The 13679-nt window shown below is 41.8% G+C and overlaps 1 protein-coding gene across 2 annotated transcripts in view; it reads left to right on the forward strand.

The window, feature by feature from the left end:
- Positions 1–757: 757 nt before the first annotated feature.
- Positions 758–13679, forward strand: part of LOC139479023 (uncharacterized) — a 190168-nt gene continuing 177246 nt past the window's right edge. For both annotated transcript variants that reach the window (XM_071261760.1, XM_071261767.1), the window contains exon 1: positions 758–1076. The gene's annotated coding sequence lies outside the window, so the exon portion shown is untranslated. The remainder of the gene's footprint in view (positions 1077–13679) is intronic.

The following is a 13679-nucleotide window of genomic DNA, read 5'->3' on the forward strand; positions in this document are numbered from 1 at the left end:
TAAGTTACTAAGAATGGAAAATATCCTGTGAAACATTCATGCTTCATGTGAATCCCATCCAAGAACAGTTTATGTACACAGTTGCGTTGAACATTTTGTTGGAAAAAATAGTTATAAGTAGAATGTCTCCTACATCACGTCCACTAAAAATTTGGATGAAAATCTAAAAATAAATTTATTGTGGCCTTAGTTACATATTACTGATGTTACCGTGTGTAGTTATGTATGTATTTATTTTTTTATGTTTGAACATATATGATCAACATATAATATCAAACTAAAAGCAAATTGCCACAATTATTGAAACTTATATTTTGACCATAATTTATCATTGCAGGTATTAGAAAATTATGTTTCATAAAATAAAACCATAAAATATCCCCTGAATGAAATTTATGTCATGAATTCAAATTTCTGTTTATTTTTTTTTATAACCTTATTGGATGGTGTCATCGATGAGTAAAGAGACAAATATTTCTCTGTGTTGAAGTGAAGAAAACCTACTGCCTCGCCTGTTTGTCTGTCTTATCAAGCAAGCATATGCACTTCTCACAAACCTACTTCACGTAATGTCCCCCTGAAGTAAATCTACTTTTACACATTATCAATAGTTCATACGGACATTAGCCAGCCTTCTGTCAGGTAGCAATGAGTGATATCCACCCCCTAAGGACCACTGAGGAGAAATCAGCAGGCGTACATTTCAATCAGCACTAGGCTTGCAGTTGCTTCACAATAGCCTGTCTATATTCATGTTTACAGGTACATGCCACCTTCACGGTAACGCTTAGTGCCCATTATTAACCCATTTACTGCCCACAGCTATCGGAAGGCTAGAGACGTGGTTCAGTACAACAATGACCATGTCAAGGGATTGATTTTGAAATCTACATGTGAATAGACTGATAAGTACAGCCCAGTGGTGGTGAGAGTGAAGCCAGTGAAGATAATATGTACATTGCATGACTGAAATGAAAGTGTTTTATAGTGACATACATCCATCAGTGTGAGACATTACTAGCGTTGGGAGGTGATATTCAACACGTTTTGTGGAGGAGGGATTTAAAACAGGACAAGTAAGTAGAACATGTCTATATTTATATAAACCTTCACTTGAGTATTTAACTCAGGTGTTCAACAGCAAATCTATCAATATATGAGCAAAATGGTAGGCGTAAAGACATAAATTCACAAAGGCGAATATATTTGTAACATGAGATGTACATTACTAGTACATTACCAAAAAGTTGATATATCAATTGGGTTTGTGACGCAGAAATGTTCTTCCAGTACATACATGTATAGAGGAAAGAGACTATGTTGTGTTCCGAGGGTCCCATAAATATTCATTGTATAAAATTTGTGACAACAAATATGAAAATCTGTAGTTAAGGTAATTATCAAATATTACAGTACAGTTCACTACACCATTTCATTACTTTACAGATCTCTCATATTGCCTGTAAGGATTCTTAAAATCAATTATAACCCCTGATCAAACCATGTAGACTGAAAATATAAAATTACTTTTCTTAATATATGTCAAGCCATCTTTATGTCCATGGATGAATGACAGTTACAGTTGAAATGTTGGGGTGGTTTGTGGATTGTCTGGGTTAAGAGGTTTAGGTTGGAACTGATATTCAGAGGTCAGATACATACTTGAAGCAAGAAGTTATTTCCGAGTTAGGACCAATTGATTGAAATTACCTAGAAACCATGTTTGGGAGTGTTTAGGGTAAGTAAGGGCGTGAGGTCTGTGCTAATTAAGTTACGAGGCAGAGAAGAAACAAGCATAATTAGATATAACATTATTTCTATTTTTGTCATAAAGAAGGTCGACCAGACAGATTATCAAAATCAATGTAGTCTTTCCTCGAGGGGATATTACATTACATGCTGGTGTTAATTCTGAACCTGGTAGGATTTATTTATCCTGTTCGTGATGAGGATACATGTAACATACATCTGTTATTGATGAGGGTACATGTAATAACATCTGTTATTGATTAGGTTACATGTAACACATCTGTTATGATGAGGGCATGTGTAAGACATCTGTTATTGATGAGGGTACATGTAACACATCTGTTATGATGAGGGCATGTGAAACACATCTGCTATTGATGAGGGTACATGTAGCACATCTGTTATGATGAGGGCATGTGTAACACATCTGTTATTGATGAGGGTACATGTAACACATCTGTTATGATGAGGGCATGTGTAACACATCTGCTATTGATGAGGGTACATGTATCACATCTGTTATGATGAGGGCATGTGTAAGACATCTGTTATTGATGAGGGTACATGTAACACATCTGTTATGATGAGGGCATGTGTAACACATCTGCTATTGATGAGGGTACATGTAACACATCTGTTATGATGAGGGCATGTGTAAGACATCTGTTATTGATGAGGGTACATGTAACACATCTGTTATGATGAGGGCATGTGTAAGACATCTGTTATTTATGAGGGTACATGTAACACATCTGTTATGATGAGGGCATGTGTAACACATCTGTTATGATGAGGGTACATGTAACACATCTGTTATGAGGTTACATGTAACACATCTGTTATTGATGAGGGTACATGTAACATACACCTGCTGTTAAGGGTACATGTAATAACATCTGTTATTGATTAGGTTACATGTAACACATTTGTTATTGGTGAGAGCATGTGTAAGACATCTGTTATTGATGAGGGTACATGTAACACATCTGTTATGATGAGGGCATGTGTAACGCATCTGTTATTGATGAGGGTACATGTATGACATCTATAATTGATGAGGGTACATGTAACACATCTGTTATGATGAGGGTACATGTAACACATCTGTTATGATGAGGGTACATGTAACATACACCTGTTGTTAAGGGTACATGTAACACATCTGTTATGATGAGGGCATGTGTAACACATCTGTTATTGGTGAGGGTACATGTAACACATCTGTTATGATGAGGGCATGTGTAACACTTGTTATTGATGAGGGTACATGTAACACATCTGTTGTTGATGAGGGTACATTAACATACACCTGTTGTTAAGGTTACATGTAACATCTGTTATTGTTAGGGTTGGATGTAACATACACCTGTTATTCATAAGGTTAGATGTGAAGAATCTCAAAGTATGTTGGTAGAGATACTGAAAATCTTTCAGACATGCTAATGATTTTCATGCCAAGTCAAATTATTGCTCAGCCTCGGCCTTTTTATACAATATTTGCTTATTGATGATCAGGGTAATATTTGCTTTGGAGGATAGAATTGTTTTGGATACACATGAAAATTGTCATAAATAGTCTTGTATTACGAGGACCAGTGACTTGTTTACAGCAGGATCTACCTGTTAGAGGGGACTTCATCAAAACAACATTACTCATGGTTGGATATATTTACTCTTGAACCAAGATATTTCATAAATCAATTTGATTTCTGACTCCAGCCATAATTTACTATATCAATATCTGGTTAAGCATTCAAGCCCATTTATCATGTGGAAATTCTTGTTAAGTTGGTGACACGAGACTTATGATCTCTTGAAGATATCTCTCTGTGCACATCACAATATTCCAGTTGCTGCCTGCTGTGGGTTAAGGTGTGATCTGTGTCAGCATATCTCTGTGTGATCAGACAGTTGATCTTCTCTTTCATGCTTCATTGGGTCTTTTGTCTTCTTTAGTAACAGACCCAGTGGAATGTGGTAAGCTTCATAAAGGAAGGGTTCAAATCACACGTATGCCTTTTATTGGCGCACTTGCATAATACATGTATACTTATACCTGCTATCACAAGTTTGTCTTGTTTGTATTATAGATACATGACTTGTACCTGTTATCACATGTGTGACTTGTATAATAGATTAATGGTACACATTTCTCAGACCCATGAAGATCCGGGATAGAATAGATCTTCAGTGCGGCGTAAAACAACAAACCAACCAATTTCAGCAACCCATGGGTGCCGTAAAAGGCAACTATACTTGTCGTAAGAGGCGACCAACGGGATCGGGTGGTCAGGCTCGCTGACTTGGCTAATGCATGTCATTGTATCCCAATTGCATGGATTAATGCTCATGATGTCAATCACAGGTATGACATCAAAGCAAATAACAAATATGTTAGTTTGATTTCCCTTCATTGAAATCAACCACACCTGTTAACGAGCTTGTCTGATCCACCTTGATGGCCCTGTCACACTACAACGTAAAGCATTAATGTATGGTGACGTATAAGAATTGTTGCCAAAATGCTGGCAACGCTGAAACACGCTATGGATAAGTTAGGTGTAAGTTGTATACGTTAAAAGCATGCTGGTATACGTTGTTGTGCGCCAAGGCTTAAAAACATTTTTGTGCATGCACACAATTTTCGGCGTATGGGAACGTATGAAGGTATGAATTATTTGTTAGGCATACGTCAGAGGTACGCTCTACAATACGTTTACATATGCCAGATATATGTTACCCATACGGCCCGTTTTAGGCACCTTTCCCCTACGCTGAGCACTCTAGTCATACGCTGACCAGAAGTTTAACACGCCAGGCACATGCAGACAATACGCTTTTATACGCTGTCATAAGTTATGTTTAAGTCAGTGATATGCTACTTATACGTTAGACATGCATTACATATGTGGTAAACTCTCGCTATGGATACGCCAAAATCATTTTCGATGAAAGCTCGACGTATGACGGCGTACTACACACTCCAGGTTGTAGTGTGCCAGGTCCATAAGCAGCTCATCTGGCCATGTAATCCAGGTATGCTTGATTTACCTGAATGTCAACATAATAGTCTACACTACTGGGGCTTAGCAGCTTAGCAAGTTGAATCTTGTGGACTTGCTGTATGAGAGGGAGACCGGTGTGTCCTCACAAACTAAATATGTGGGCTTGTAATCAATAATTGAACTATATCTATAATCAGAATTATACACTGCTCCAAACAATCAGCCACGTAAGTCACTCAGGTCAGGACAGACGAGTTGTTTTGTTGTTTTACAGATCTACACTAGCTATGCCTTCAAATTTCAGATTTTCTTCTCGGAAACCACCTTATTGCTTATGTGTTTTCCAAAGCAATATTTTAGGAATCAGTATGGCAACACAACTTCACATGGAGCAAAATTCAAAATGAATCAACACCAGGATTTAGATTTGTCGTTAATACCTCGTCAAAACATCAGTGATGCTCTTTCATGGTCATAAGTTGAGTATTCTTGACAATCCTGAATTTAAATATTTGTACTTATCTAAAGGTTATGTTTGAGTTTATATGAGGTAGAAACAAGGTGACTTGATGAAGAATGTGGGTAACTTTTATTGAATTTGGTCACCAGACAGAGGGCTGCAATATGTGCCAGATGCATGCAGTCATTCAGCCATGACAGTTTTCATTAACAGTACCTCCTGTGTTGTGAAATTATTGGGTGCAACCTAAACCCATAAGCTACGTCCATTTAAGAACTTCAAGAATGCCATTCACTATAAGCTGGATAACAGTTGAGACTGATAATATTCTTTCCATTTTCTAAATCCCAGGTTTATTTTGAGAATCATACACTTCATTAAGCATGTTCCGGGGTTCTTTTCCATAGGTACATAGGCGGCCGCTCCTCTAGCTGAGGCACAGCAATGCCGCTTGCATGGCAGAATCCTGTGATTGTGGGTTTGAATCCTAGTTCTACCTGATTATGTTTCTAGGTTTGCCACCTTGTCCACACAAGTTTCTCCAAGTGGTAAACGCCTCAGACCTGCATCGCTTTGAGCCTTCCTCCCACATGAACCTGGCTGGTGTGATGTAACTGAAACACAATAATGATACAGATTATTTCTTTTCAGTATTTGCATTTTAATCAAGAAGCAAAGTAATGATTCTGGACATTGCTTGCTGAATCAACAGCAGTGCATGTGAGACAAGTGATTGCTATTATAGTAGGAGAACATCATGCACAACATTAACGATTTCAGCTTTTACAAAATCATTACAGTAACAGAATGTATGTTTGAACTAAGTTTCTTCTCTCCTGCTGATTAAATTGGACTGCCAACAGAAACTAGGCTATTTCTGACCCATTCAGAGCAAACACCTGGAAAAGAATTTCAAAGCGACATGTTTTGAAAAAAAGAGTGTTTGATGATAATTTTCATTTTAATTGCAGCTGGTTGAGGCATGTTGTGTTGTATGGCTGGTGAATGATCCATTGTACACAGTCTGTGATCAAACAGTGGGTTTAGTGTTCTGTGGTTAACAAAAGCAGCTTCAAGTCTTTTTTCTTATACATGTACCCCATAAAAAGTACATTGGACAAGCTTTTACTCTGTGATACCTCTGTGTGTGAAGATCTGAGGACCCTTCCATAGGAGACCACATCAGGTGACCTTTCTAATCAGCCAGTCAGGCATCAAGGTCTTCCCTGTCTGTATGCACTTTGTGTTTGGCTGTGAATTGAGTTGTCTAAGATTGTGAGATGGAGTGATAATGCGATGCGGTGAAAGGTGACACATAATGCTAATGGTGCTGTCGCTTCTGTGAGCCATGGCATCTACACCCAAATTGGTGTACTGATGACGGTGTCTTTGCCTTCTGTGGCAGCATCTCAAAATTTCTGAATGAAGTAGGTTAAAAAATGAACCGAAATCATTTTGGAAAGCTGACATCTGATTGGCTCAGGAACCCATGCATCATTCATTTGGATTGGGCAGTCAAAGTTCTCTAGGGGTTGACCTGCGGTCATCTGCAGTCATCTGCTGTGGTGTTGTCATCAGATCTTCAAGCATTTTGATTTTCAATACTGATTATTCATTCAATTTCTACCACACTAAATTTGACATTACTGACGTCAGCGAAGACAATGGGCTGCAAAAAACTACTTTCTGCTTACAATTCTATTTTTGTGTAAGTATGTTCATGAGTGCCGCCAGTAAGAATGTGTAGAAAGGAGCTGATTCAGCTGACTCACAAGGTCCAAACTTCCATAACTGCAACACGATCAATCACTGCGGACTTTACTGGGAAAACACTTACATTATGTAAAGTACATTACCGTGTGTGGCAAAATCTAAATACAACCACACAAACAATTTGGAAACAAAAACTTCACCATGGTGTATGAGCTCACATAAGTCCAGCCAGACAGCAACTGTGACTGATTTCAGTGATTAGGATAGTACTGTACAACAATTAATTGGGATGCTAGGTTATATTGTACTAATTAAATTTACATAGTAATCTGACTGGCATATCATAGTGTAATGGTAATGAAAATATCCTTACAAAAAATCGAAAAGTATCTCATCAAGTGCCATGCAATCTCAGTGCTTTGGCCATCTTCCCAAGGCAAGAGACTTAAAAGTCCAGTTTCCACCCTTGCCGAACTAGGCTGGTATTCCTGGGCTCGATCGTAGCACCACCAGTGGCTATTATCAGTTATGTCCCTTCTGAACCTCTCCTATGGACCAATCAGATTCCACCTTTCGTAATACTTGCGTTTGCTTCACACAAAATGGTGGCGCCCAGTCAGGACGATCTGATCGATAATCAAGTTACATTTTGACCAACAAGTCTATTCATAGTCCATTCAAAATCGTGCAATGAAATCAATATCCGGTTTGTAAACTGTCATGCAGATTTCGGTCGATTGCAGGATTTGCAAAGCGTGTGCACCGCCAACTCATCAATAGATATTTTCCAAATCCTTTCATGTTTTTAATCAAAGTGCTCACATGATTTGATTCATTATGCGATGTAAGACCCGTTTTTTCACAATATAGATCTTGATTATCGATCAGATCAGCCTGACTGGGTGCTGCCATTTTGTTTGAAGCAAATGCAAGTGATACGAGAGGTGGAATCTGATTGGTCAATAGGAGAGGCTTAGAAGGTACATAACTGGTAATAGCCACTGGTGGTGCTACAATCAAGCCCAGTTATTCCAGCTTTGTTCGGCAAGGGTGGAAACTGGACTTTTAACCCTCTTGCCTCGTGAAGATGACAGCTGATATGGAAAATCCGTGTGATTGAGCATTCCACATACCTGCTTCAAGTTTCACAATGAAACAAGCATGCTGAGATACCCTATGGGGATTGGTCTTATTATGCTCCAGAGTAGGTGCAGACTAAATTGGGGATTGCGTTTTCAGGCCTTAAGTTGGCTGACTGTGTCATCGTACCTTGTTGGCATTTCATGGTGATCACTCTCTATAAACCACTGGACTCAATTATTCACAGGCCACCATGATAGAGTAAGTGAGTGAGCAGGGTCTTATTCTTATTTTAGAAATATTCAAGCAATATCACAGAGGGTGGACATCAGAAATAGGCATCATATATTGTGGGGAATCTATACCAGGCCTTCATGATGCGTTAGCCACAGGGCTTCCCCTACCACACCCACAATCACCATACCCATCGCAATACCCATCACACCCATCACTAAGATATAACTGTAATGAAAAAACAAGAGATGGCAACATGAGGGAGACATTTAGACATTTTCTGCATGCAGAGCTCCAGATAACTTTTTGAGCAATTGTGTTATTACGCAAGGTTTTAATTTTAATTGGGTTATTACATTTTTCATTTGGTAAGCAATGTTTCTTCACTTATATATTCATCACTCTATTGTTTTTTTTTTAAAAATGAAATAATATTTTAGATGTACCCCGGTATATAACGGTTCTAAATATAGGTCTGACTCTGAAGATGGATTAGCTTGTAATTGTGTTTCGGAAATTAGCCCCGTTGTACGCATGCTGACAAAGCTTTTATTGGGTATTTACGCGTACTGTGTTTATACATCTGAGTTTTTCATTAATGTATGCGTTTCTGTATGCATGTTAGTTGAATGTAATTGGGTTTTTAATTTTGGGGGGGTATTTTATGCAAATACGCTGCTTATCTGTAGCTCTGTGCATGGTAATTGAATGAGAGTTCTGTGAAAATTTAGGCGCCACCATTTTGTGTGAAGCAAACGCAAGTATTACGAAAGGTGGAATCTGATTGGTCCATAGGAGAGGTTCAGAAGGGACATAACTGATAATAGCCACTGGTGGTTCTACGATCGAGCCCAGGAATTCCAGCCTAGTTCGGCAAGGGTGGAAACTGGACTTTTAAGTCTCTTGCCTTGGGAAGATGGCCAAAGCATTGAGATTGCATGGCACTTGATGAGATACTATTCGATTTTTTGTAAGGATATTTTCATTATCATTACACTATGATATGCCAGTCAGATTACTATGTAAATTTAATTAGTACAGTATAACCTAGCATCCCAATTAATTGTTGTACAGTACTATCCTAATCACTGAAATCAGTCACAGTTGCTGTCTGGCTGGACTTATGTGAGCTCATACACCATGGTGAAGTTTTTGTTTCCAAATTGTTTGTGTGGTTGTATTTAGATTTTGCCACACACGGTAATGTACTTTACATAATGTAAGTGTTTTCCCAGTAAAGTCCGCAGTGATTGATCGTGTTGCAGTTATGGAAGTTTGGACCTTGTGAGTCAGCTGAATCAGCTCCTTTCTACACATTCTTACTGGCGGCACTCATGAACATACTTACACAAAAATAGAATTGTAAGCAGAAAGTAGTTTTTTGCAGCCCATTGTCTTCGCTGACGTCAGTAATGTCAAATTTAGTGTGGTAGAAATTGAATGAATAATCAGTATTGAAAATCAAAATGCTTATTGATTTGTTGGATCAATAAGTGACAAAATATGTAACTAGAAAAGCCTTTCATAGGTGTTGTATCTATGCAGGCCTAGGAGATGTCTGCAATGCAGGGCGTTCCTCATCAGGAAGTGGAAACGGTCGGCATGTAATGTCTCCCCAGGGGGCTCCTGCTCAACTCTTCATACCAGAACACAATGCCTGGAACTCACTTCATTATCTCATGAAGAGAAGTAAAATGATCACAATTGATTGTTGATCGATCAGACAGCTTGGAGTCTGTATGAGAATTACAGACAGCAGGAACTAACAATGTAGTCATTAGGGCCATAGACCCAGCAGCTCCACAACTGCACTGTATTCTGTTACTATTCTGTCCTCTCTCCCTACCGTATCCCAACCCTTTTCATATGCCCACTCCCATCCTGTTCCCACCCTACCCACACCCATCTTATCCCCACCTCCATCTTATCCCTACCCCTTTCCTGTCCGCTCCCTATCCTTTACCCACATCCATCTTATACCCACACCCATCTTATCCCTACCCCTTTCCTGTCTCCTCCCTATCCTCTACCCACACCCATCTTATCCCCACCCCCATCTTTTCCCTACCCCTTTCCTGTCCCCTCCCTATCCTCTACCCAAACAGGGGCAGCCTAGAGGTTAAAGCGTTCGCTCGTCACGCCGAAGACCCGGGTTCGATTCCCGACATGGGTACAATGTGTGAAGCCCATTTCTGGTGTCCCCCGCCGTGATATTGCTGGAATATTGCTAAAAGCGGCGTAAAACCATACTCACTCACTCACTCTATCCAAACCCATCTTATCCCAACCCCAATCCTGTCCCTTCCCTACCCCCTATACACCCCATCTTATCCCCACCCATTCTGTCCCCATCCCCATCTTATTCCCATCCTGTCCCCTCCCTGTCCTTTACCCACACCCATCTTATCCCCAACCCCTTCCTGTCCCCTCCCTGTCCTCTTCCCATCCCCATCTTATCCCCATCCCCATCTTATCCCCATCCTGTCCCCTCCCTGTCCTCTACCCACACCCATCTTATCCCCATCCTGTCCCCTCCATCCTCTACCCATCCCTATCTTATCCCCAACCCCATCTTATCCCCAACCCCATCCTATCCCCTCCCTGTCCTCTACCCACACCCATCTTATCCCCAATCCTATCCTGTCCCCTCCGTCTTCTACCCACACCCATCTTATCCCCAATCCTATCCTGTCCCCTCCCTGTCCTTTACCCACACCCATCTTATCCCCAACCCCTTCCTGTCCCCTCCCTGTCCTCTACCCACACCCAACTTATCCCCAATCCTATCCTGTCCCCTCCGTCTTCTACCCATCCCCATCTTATCCCCAACCCCTTCCTGTCCCCCCCTGTCCTCTTCCAATCCCCATCTTATCCCCATCCTGTCCTCTACCTACACCCATCTTATCCCCATCCTGTCCCCCTCCCTGTCCTCTACTCATCCCCAACTTATCCCCAATCCTATCCTGTCCCTTCCGTCCTCCACCTATCCCCATCCTATCCCCATCCTGTCCCCTCCCTGTCCTCTTCCCATCCCCATCTTATCCCCATCCTGTCCCCCTCCCTGTCCTCTACCCACACCCATCTTATCCCCAATCCTATCCTGTCCCCTCCGTCCTCCACCTGTCCCCATCCTATCCCCATCCTGTCCCCTCCCTGTCCTCCTGTCCCCCTCCCTGTCCTCTACTCATCCCCAACTTATCCCCAATCCTATCCTGTCCCCTCCCTGTCCTCTACCCATCCCCATCTTATCCCCATCCTGTCCCCTCCCTGTCCTCTTCCCTTCCCCATCCTGTCCTCTACCCATCCCCATCCTGTCCTCTTCCCTTCCCCATCTTATCCCCATCCTGTCCTCTACCCATCCCCATCCTATCCCCATCCCATCCCCTCCCTGTCCTCTACCCATCCCCATCTTATCCCCAACCCCATCCTGTCCTCTACCCATCCCCATCTTATTCCCATCCTGTCCCCTCCCTGTCCTCTTCCCTTCCCCATCTTATCCCCATCCTGTCCTCTACCCATCCCCATCCTATCCCCATCCCATCCCCTCCCTGTCCTCTACCCATCCCCATCTTATCCCCAACCCCATCCTGTCCCCTCCCTGTCCTCTACCCATCCCCATCTTATCCCCATCCTGTCCCCTCCCTGTCCTCTTCCCTTCCCCATCTTATCCCCATCCTGTCCTCTACCCATCCCCATCCTATCCCCATCCCATCCCCCCCTGTCCTCTACCCATCCCCATCTTATCCCCAACCCCATCCTGTCCCCTCCCTGTCCTCTACCCATCCCCATCTTATCTCCAACCCCTCCCTGTCCTCTTCCCATCCCCATCTTATCCCCATCCTGTCCCCTCCGTCCTCTACCCATCCCCATCTTATCCCCAACTCCTTCCTTTCCCCTCCCTGTTCTCTACTCATCCCCATCTTATTCCCATCCTGTCCCCTCCCTGTCCTCTACCCACACCCATCTTATCCCCATCCTGTCCCCTCCCTGTCCTCTACTCATCCCCATCTTATCCCCATCCTGTCCCCTCCCTGTCCTCTACCCATACCCATCTTATCCCCAACTCCTTCCTGTCCCCTCCCTGTCCTCTACTCATCCCCATCTTATCCCCATCCTGTCCCCTCCCTGTCCTCTACCCATACCCATCTTATCCCCATCTTATCCCCATCTTCTCCCCATCCTGTACCCATCCTGTCCCCTCCCTGTCCTCTACCCACACCCATCTTTTCCCCACCTCCATCCTGTCCTGAGTAGGACGCAGGTACCCACAGGATTAATTTTGTACCAATCTCTTGAGACCTACAGTGGGTACCCGGATAGGGTCAGGTAATGGGGCTATGGGTGCCTGGGTAGTAAATATGGACTTGTCCCAGCCCTACCCAGCATCCTTTGCTTGTATTTGAAGGCGACTCAGTGGGTAGGGTGATCAGGCCAAGTGACTAGGTTGACTGCCTGTCATTGTACCAACAGCGTGGATCATAATTTCAAACATTTGATTGTTGGGTCCAGAGTCAATTATTTACAGCCTGCCTTCATATAGCTCAAATACTGGTGAGAGCAGTTTTAAATAACAAAGGGGAAATGATTAAAGCTTTATGTTGAAGCGCCTTGGGTTGTTTCACCACATGGGTACAGTGTAGGAAGCCTTAGGGTTTATCACTATGGTACTGCTGAAGTATGGCTAACAGCAGCATTGCATCATAGTCACTAAATCATTCCACACGTGAACTGGGAGCAGTAACTGTCTTAACACCCATACTTCAACATTGTCCTGCAATAGTCTTAGCACAAATACACTTTGTGAAATGGTCCTATTATATTTGAGGATAGACCTTGATATACGATGACACTTTAGTGACTCATTGCAGTTTTTATAGATCTGTGCTGTTACTTTACACCCTGAGCATGTAGAAGAAAATTTGGTGTTGAGATCATTGTACAGTTCAGTGAAATGCTATTCATAACACACTCTTCAAACTTGGCACGGGACAAATAAATACTAGATATGTAATTTCAGAATTGTTGATGATCATGTGAAAATAAGATATCTGTATTTTCAATCACTTTTGCACTAAAACTGTCAAGGGGTTTATAACGTGACCTGTAATAGCGACCTAGTTCAGTGCTTGTGATGTCTTGATGTCACATGACACCTGGCAGTGTGAAATGTACATTTATTGTTGACAGACGTGCACAGACACAAGAGCATGTCTTAACTATGCAGTATGATGCAAAAAAAAACTGTGCACGATACAGCAGATGTTATGATGTTCATACAGGTAATCCGCAATTGTAAGAAGCGTCCATAAAATCATATATGGGGACTTGTTGACTACCACACATGAATAGTCATTTGTTGTAAAGAGTTCTGTTGTTCATTCAAATTAGCTGTGCATTTTATCTGACTGACTTGTTCCTTTTCAAGTTCTGTACAGGTA

The sequence above is a fragment of the Haliotis cracherodii genome, unplaced genomic scaffold, assembly GCF_022045235.1.
Source record: "Haliotis cracherodii isolate W230 unplaced genomic scaffold, xgHalCrac1.p SCAF_1, whole genome shotgun sequence".
Taxonomy (NCBI): domain Eukaryota; kingdom Metazoa; phylum Mollusca; class Gastropoda; order Lepetellida; family Haliotidae; genus Haliotis; species Haliotis cracherodii.